Below are 9,265 nucleotides of genomic sequence, written 5' to 3'. Positions count from 1 at the left end.
CCTTAGGAACAACTTTTTCACCATAGATTTGGCTTGATACATAGACCCAAGCCATGTCCACAAACTATCTACAATCTTCTCATCAAGAACATTTAAGAGAATTGAATCAGCTAGATAGAGTTTAATGAGACCCTTAGCTTTTCAATCCTTGAGATCCCAATCTACTTGAGATATTGTTGTGGGTTTCACATTAAGAGAAGCCGCCTCCCATAGATCACGATCTTCAAGCAAGTCTTCCATCTTGAGTTTCCACAACTCAAAATTTTTTCCATTAAATTTCTCCACCTCCATTTTTTCATATGATGACTAGCCATCTCAATCTATAAATAAGATTTAGAATGCTATGCACAAAACTCAACTTGAGATTAGCTCAAAAAACCCTACCCAACAACTAGGATCAAAAGTTGATCAAGCTCTAATAAAACTTGTAAGGAAACTCAGGTGCGAAAACAACTTCCTAAACTAATCCCTTAAGGAAAGTATTGTGTGAATTCCAACTAAATCCTTATAATTTTAGATTTGATAGTATGTAAACAATAATATTGTAGTTAACCATAAATACAAAAAATAGATATATAAAGAAAACACATAAACATAAAGATATGTCGATGGGGAAAAAGCTTTTGGTAAAACAACCCCACCCCTCCAAAACCTGCACAATGTATTATCTTCAACACAAAGGTTACAACACACTTGCAATGCAAGCTCTATTAGGACACAGAAGACCAATCCAATAGCAACCAACAATACACTTTTTCACTCTCTTATTTGCAACCCCAAAAAAATCTCATATCATGTGCTTTCCATCTTTAGAATGTGATGATTTGACATCTTCATCAACATCTGCAACTCTGGCCTAGTCTTATGTTCTTCGATCTGTCCTTCCTTGGTGGTGGGTACATTCAAATTGTTTATGCCCTTCTTCTCCATAGTGAAAAAATTTCCCATAGAAGCCTCCTCTTCCAGGTCCTTGTCCCCTACCTCTTCCTCTCTGATCTCTGTTGTTTTGTTCATGGAAATGATTGGAATTATTTCCCCTTTGGTTCTCACTATTACTTCCAGCCACATCCTTGTTCTTATGATCATCATTATGACCTCCATGAGATGATCTGCCATATCTTCCACCGTGACCTCTTCCATTATTCTTGTTGTTAAACTTCTTACTTAGTTTCTCATCAACTCTTAGGGAAAATAGATAGGCCTCCTCAATACTATTCATTCAAACTAGACTCAAGTCATCCTAAATACTTTGACTTAACCCATGAAGGTAATGGGCCACTTTCTCCTTATTAGCTTTTGCATGGCTAATTCTAATGAGAACTAGGTAGAACTCTTCGGTATACTCTTGAACAAATTTCCTTCTTGCTTCAACCCTTGCATTTTCTTCAACATATTAAGCTCATAATCCATAGGAATAAATTATTGCTTTATTTTAGCTATCATCCAATCCCATCTCGTGATTTTGTCCTTTCCCTTTCTATTTCACTCCAGCTCAAGCTTCTGCCACCAGATCTTTGCATGTCCCTTCAGTTTTTCCTTCACAAACTTGACCTTATAAGGATCCTCAATATCTCCATACTCAAAGTACTCCTCTAGTTCACTGATCCAATCAATCAGCTCCTCTAGGTTAAGATTTCTTGAGCATGTGGGAACTTCAAGCTTATGTCCTTTCCCAATCTTAGAGATGGCCCTAAAATTTTTTTCTTCCTCTAGGTTTAGAACTACCTCTACTTTGGCATTTTCTTCTACTTCGTCCTCATCCTCACTTTCATCTCTTATAGGAAGATTTATTCCTCTATGAATTTGTTCTTTCAATGCTTGCATTTGTCTTTGGAGGGCTCAGACATCCTCAGGTGTAACACCTATTTCTCTCCCACAATGCTCTCTTTGCATTGCCTTACAATTGGTGATCTATCTATAGGCTTAACCCAAACCATGGTCCTACTATGAACTACGTCAGAGTCAACAATTTGTCCACACACTCAAGAACTTTAGCTTTGATAACACTTGATGAAGGGTGCTCCCCTTAATACCATAAACTCATAATAGAAACAAAGAAACAACAACAAATGCGAGAATAAAATATGGAATTCTTATTTGTGCTGCAAATGCAAAATTACAGAACTCATAAGTACAATATGCTAACCCACATGGGCACCTTCATTATAGTAATCGACAAGACTAAGCTGTGAACTATCACCCATAGTTGTTCTAGACAATGTTTAGGCCTTTCTTAAATAGGCAATTTTATGTCGCTCAGGAAGGTTCTAGACATTGAAACTTAATACCTAAGGTCGACAGACCCTAACAAAACATATAGAGTCAATTAGATACATCTTTGACAATTGTTTTAGATATTTCAAGTAGCCCAACTTCAGAAGGCTATTGGCAATATGTCCAATCAATCAGATAAAAGTAAGTCATGGCTATCATTTATGGCAACATATTTGTTTTGCAGATTAACCTCATTCAGTTGCAAAAGAAAATTGTCTAAGTATCAGACAATGTTATAGCAGTAGGACAGTTTTGATGATAACAAAATATTCCCTTAGAATATTCTCTTGTGTAGTTGACTAGAGATGCATGACATCATAAGGATGATGTCTACTAGTGCGCATGTCTGTACAGTCAACCAAACTCAAGTTATGATGAAAATAGTGATGCAGTGCTGACATAGTGTAGAACAGAGCATATCAACATAATATGTTTAACAATTTGTTTTATTGTTTTAATTTATTGAGCCAAATCAAATGATGTTATATGAGCTGACTATAGAAGAATTCACTAAGATGTTCCATATAAATAAAGCATTTTATTTGCAAAGTTAAAGTGTGTCTTATATGTTGTAAAAAAAATGTGAAAGCGAATGATTCAGTAATCAGTTGATGCGAAGTCGATATGATCTTGTGAAATGAGAGTAACAAGTGAATGCAACACTTTGATATGTGATGTGAAGATTTGATATAGACTAATATATGCAGAGTTTTTATTGTGTGAAGAATCATCAATCAAAAGGTTTGGGCAGTACAACAAATAAGTCAGTATTGTATGTATACTTATTTCTTGAAGAACTTATTGAAAAGTTGCATGTTAGGATAGTGAGCTCTTCTTGCACACATTTGTATATGATCCACCAACTCCTAATAGGGTTGAAGCAACTCCTAACAAGGTTGAGGCTTCTAACAAGGCCTAAGTCTCCTATCAGGGACTTGAGACACTATACATGCTTCATAGACTCCTAACAGGGTCAATATCCTTAACCAGATTCTTAAATATAGTGAATCATCTAGTGGGTTCCATCCCCACTAGGGTTTTCCCTTGGCCAAGGTTTCCCTAGTTAACAAAATATGGTGTTATGATCTCTCTTTGTGTATTTTTGTTTACATTTCTCAACACTATTGGTTTATTTTCTTATGCACATCATAAAGTGATTAATAATATTCAGTTGTGGTTAGAAGGATTGAAAATACTGATTCACCCCCCCTCTCAGTATTATCTATTTCTAAAAATTGGTATCAGAGCCTGGTTATTCAGAAGAGGCTTAATAGCTTGAATAAGATCCCTATGGATATGGAACAACTGAAGAAAAATCTTGAAGAAACACTTGAACAGATTGATCTTCTTACTAATGAAAGAGATGGCCTCAAAGATAAATACAAGGATGCTAAAGTCTACATTGGTGAATTAAGGACAAGATAGATGACCTAAAGCAGAAAGGATCTACTAATCAAACCAATGATGATGTTATTGAAGATCTAAAGAAAGAAAATGAGATCCTAGAACATGAGTTAAAAATAGTTGAACTTAAGCCGAGTCTTAAGAAAAATGGAGGAAAAATTGACTCTGGGATAAAAGCTGAAAATGTAGATCTAAGATCCTAGTTGAGCAAGGTAATATCAGAACTAGAATCTATTAAGTTAGAACATGCAAAATTAGTGAAATACGATACCATTGTGAAAGGTGAGTTAGTGTAAACCAAGCAACAACTTGAGAAATTATATACCAGCAGTGATAAAATTAAAGAACAAATATGTGCGCAAAGACCCAGTTATGATAAGACTGGACTTGGATTCTTTCTTGGTCAATCCACCAAGAAACCTATTGAAACAAAAGAACGTATTACTCCTAAAGTTAATAAAGACCTAAGCAAGACAATGATACATCTACAGACAAAGTGAATATTGCCCACTCTGAGAAAGTCAAAGAATTTGATCAAGATATGAATACCAAAAGAAAGGAATCTTTTGCTTGGTGTGATGAACCTGAAGACACTGAAGTTAATAGCGAAGGTAAGTCTTTTAAACCTATTTCTTAATTTTATTGTCATAATTGTCACGGATATGGTCATTATGTAGTAGATTGTAAGAAACCTAAATTTGATAATGATAATGCAAATAGTAGGATGCATAGGAATGCTAACCATGCAAGAACTAGAAGAAGATCTCATAGTAATGAAAGTGGAGAAAGAAGATAGATTATTTGCTACAAATGCAATAATCATGGACACATTACAAGGAATTGTAGAACACCTGATGACAAACTCAATGAATAGAAAAAAGATGTACCTATATGTCGGTTGTGCAACAACTTTGGACACATAATAAGGTTTTGTAGAATGGACAGAAGAGATCTAAACAAGAATCAGAATTACAGAAGAAACAATAGAAGAAATGAAGTAAAAGAACAATCAAATGAATTGAAGGATTCATTTGTGAAGGTGTGAAGAACCTCCTTATAGCAATATCGTGAGAATGCTCGAAATAACAGAATACAAAGTGATAGCAGAACTCAGAATGAATCTACTGATCGCAGGCCACTTCGAGGGGGTAACCTCCTTTGAGCAAGCTCAATACAATAAATTCGTCCGTGCCCATCAAGGGCCTCAACCTATTCTTATATACTGAGTACGATCTAGAAAAGTAATACTACCTATGCATGTGGGATAATAAAATATACTCACGGGACGACTTACAAAGCATATGCGTCCAACAACACTACTCTAACAAAATAAACAGAAGGAACACACAGGTTCCTAACAGAAGGCAAAGGAACTAGAAAACTCTCATACAACTACAGAAGATGTACTTGACAAGACAATGAGGTCACTTATTGTTAATGACTTTTCTCACTAGAATTAAGCATTCTCAATGGAACAGAGCATCAATTGTTGATAACTGATGTTACAGAAGGTATTTAGAGTTGCACAATTTAGTAAACATTGATAAAAATTCTATAGTAAAGTGCACATTTCTTGATATGACCAAGATGAGGATATATGAAAGAATCAAACTCTCTATTGCACATAGACAATATACTAAACTAGTGGCAAATACACATTTATTACGCAGTATGTATTACAAAAGATTTAAGGGATACGAACTGACTTGCATACATCATTTTCTTGTGCAAAGTTTATGAGTGAGATTAAAGCAATATTTGGAGGATTAAAGAACCCTGAAGAATGCAAAGTCACTGGAAACCCCAGTACACATAATTAAGGTATTTTTCTCAATTGTTGAGAAAAAATCCTTCAAGAATGGCAAGGCCAGAAGTTCATAATGTAAGCAATAGGCCTAGGTATAATTTTAAGAGACACCCATTTGTTTCTTTGCTCGATGACCCCATTGGAGCATTTTTGCAAGTTTTGAAAAATGTTCTTCATGTAGAAGATATCAAAGGATATATACACTACAAGATTGAAAGTATAGGTGAATCTGAGATTCACAATGAATTGGAAAAGATGCGCAACAATGATTTATCATTGAAATTCGAACATAGATATCTAGAACGTCTTAACCTAGTTAAGCATATGTTCTATACAAATTTTGATAATAACAATTGGACAAGAATTATTCTTAGCAAAGTACATGATGATCTTGTATGGCCGAGAGATTCTATCATCAACATTGATAATGACCTAATTCACAATGTCATAAGATTGAGCAATCAGGGTAACAATCCAGTAAATATCAAGAATGTGCGCAAACTTGTTGAGGCAAATCTCAACACATATTTCGATGGAAGGAACATGAAGGTCAACTCAATCCAAGATGATGGAGTGAGACTTATTTGCAAAATTTTGGGTTACAAGTATAACCATGGATCAAGAATTGATTCAATCCCTGTAAGATTCCTACATGCAGCTTACCTGGCTATAAGAGGTGAAGAAGTAAACATGTGTGATATTATCAGAACACAACTATTGGATAATATCTCAAGAATCAAGAAATCAAGAAGTGCAATATTTAGATTTGAATCCCTTCTAACACATATATTCTTCTATGCTATCAAGAAGTTTCCTGGTATTACAATTTTGAATGAAAATGAGTGTGTAATGCTACAGATTACTCAAGCTTATAGATCAAGATCTGAAGCAACTAGAAATAGTGATTTGGACAAATTAATAAAGACTTTTTAGATGGAAATGAAGAAGAGGTATAGAATACCTCCAACACTTATAAAGAAGTACAAAGATGAAATATGCTTTATGGTTGAAACAAACTTTACATGCATGGAGGCAATAGTTCCTCGAGTGAAGTTTATTGAACCTATGGGATATGAAATGAGTGAGGACTTGATTAAAGGGTATGCACAGATAATCCTTCACTGTAAAGTTGATTCTAACTGTCTTAGATGGGGAACATATTTAGAGAAAATGAAAGAGGTAAAAACCACTCAAGTTATGAAGGACTCCAAGAAAAAGGTGGAGAAAGTTATCAATGCCATCTTAAAGGAATCTGGAATGTCAAGGAAAGAGTTTGATGAGGCTAAGGGGATAGCTATGGAAATGAAAGACAGTGGCCAAACTGAGCTCCTAACCCCTACACCCATTGTTGTGGCAAGACCTACTGAGGAGGTCACAATTACCCAAACAAGTGCATAGACTCCTTTTGTGCTCTATGCAGCAGTTGCACATCAGCAACCACCAAGCAAACCAATGAAGACAGAGGAAACCTCTGTAACAAGAAAGTCTACAAGGACATCAACCCCTCATAAAAGGAGAGTAAAGTAGGTAATCAATCCCCCAAGAAAAAGTAGAAGAACTCTTCAAATAAGATCATTTGAGTTTGAGGAAGAAACTGGTGACAGACCAATTGAAGCAGCTAATCAGGAGGCTAAGACATCAGTAGGATGCAAAAAATGGAAGCCTAAGGTAGAAAACCTTAACATGCAAATTATTAATGATAAAAATTTTGTACAGTTGAATAAATATTATGATTTATATAATAACATGGATAGGAGATAGCTAGAAAATGTTGTAGTTAGAAATATGATTTTGAAGGATAAGAGGTTTGATACCATCAAAGGGAAAATACCCAAAGATTTGTAGAATAGACTATTGAATAGGATAAGCAGAGTTATAGAAGAGGATATGCAGATAAGAATAAACATGATAAGAAAGTTATGTACTGTGAGTAATGACAAAGATAAAAGAAATTTTGAAAGGTATAGCACCATTACTGAGGCATAAGAAAAGACCTATCTTGATTATGGGAGGAAATTATGAGGAATTCAATAAAGAAACTTAGGAGGCTATAGTTTCTTTCATGACCACTATGCCTAAGGACAATACACAGACTAAGAAGGCAAGTTAGATGCCTATAGACAGTGTGCAGATTCTTGAAGTAAGTGCACAAATTCCTAGAGATAGTGCATAAATAGAAGAGGCAAAAGAAGCCTGAACTAAGTGCGCAGTCAGTAGAAGCAAGTCAGACACCCAAGGAGAGTGTGTAGACAAAGGAGGATAGTCCTACAACTTACAAACCTCCTCACAGTATTGAACCAACAACTACACCAAGCTCTCCTCCTCATATCACTATTGGTAGTGACTCTATGCAAGTAGATAACACCAAAGTGACTGTTGAATAATTAGAAGATCCATCTAGGAATTATGGTGCCAGCATTGTTGGCAATATTGTAGACTATAGTAGCTCTAATAATGAAGAGGATCAAAAGACTATTGAAGAAATTACACAGAAGATGGAAACTAGTATTGAATTAGGTACCTCAAGTATGCCTTTAGCAGTAATAGTAGTAGTGGGAACTTCCACTCCTCCTACTCAGATAGCAGCAGCAGTAGTAGATCTAGCTCAATCTGATGAAGAAGATGAGGCAAAGAACCTTATATCTTCTATAAGCAAACTTCTTGAAAAGAAGAAATCAGTCAAGTTACTTGGGAAGACTTTGACCATAGTTTTGGACAAGATGGAAAAGGTAATAAGCCCTATTGACACCCCAATTGATATTCAACAACGTGAAAATTTTTTGTACAAGGCTTTTGATGATGAGTTTTCTACACTAATGAATGTGGCTACCATTCAAGCATAGACTCAGCATGATGGTAAACTTTTAAACACCATGTGCACTAATATAAGGAATGATATAGAAACTCTGAACATTTGTATTCGAGCACTAAGGTAGTGCATAGAGGAAGGAAAATAGGTATATGCTAAGTGTAACCTAGCATATATTCATCTACAATAATATGATGAGCAGATCAAGGAAAAAGTGACTGAGCTTCAGATAGTCACTGAATTTTTTTTGAAGTAGAATAAGAAAGTAGACTCCATTGAACCTACTATACAGTTACTTCATGATAATATAAGGGAAATACAAGTGGAGAAGGAGAAAATCCTAAAAAGGTTCACTCTCTTAAGATCACATTTATTCCCTTAGATAACATTACTAGAAAATCAATTGCAAGAATGTTTGTCTGCAAAATCTTCATATGACAAGTTTGTGGCTATAGACCTCAATGCAACAGAATTGGCAGCATATGCTCTATGTGTGCTTATCAGTGTATTTGATGCATTGAAGGACAACTGGAAGAAACAATACGAGTAGTTAAAGACAAAATCAGTGATTGTTTTTCCAAAATTTGACATGTAGCTACCAGATTTTGACAGTTTTTGATAACTTTTGTCATTGATGTCAAAGGGGGAGAATATATGGAAAACTGTATTGTAAAGAATTGCAATATGTATGTAAGGGGGAGCAATAATTTGTAATAGTAAATGATAGGAAATGTAATCTGTCACAACATGAATACAAATGTCTTTTATGTTTTGTGTTATGGCTATTTGTTTTGATTGGCATGACAACATGTTTGGGACTTAGTCAATTTTCCAAAATGTTGCCATCAATGCCAAAGGGGGAGATTGTTGGCAATATGTTCAATAAATTAGATAAAAGTAAGTCATGATTTTCATTTATGGAAACATATTTGTTTTGCAGATTAACCTCATTTAGTTGCAAAAGAAAATTG

This window comes from Cupressus sempervirens, chromosome 9 (genome assembly GCF_028749045.1).
Source record: "Cupressus sempervirens isolate cs-2001-9-10 chromosome 9, ASM2874904v1, whole genome shotgun sequence".
NCBI classification, from domain to species: domain Eukaryota; kingdom Viridiplantae; phylum Streptophyta; class Pinopsida; order Cupressales; family Cupressaceae; genus Cupressus; species Cupressus sempervirens.
This window is presented reverse-complemented; position numbering follows the sequence as displayed.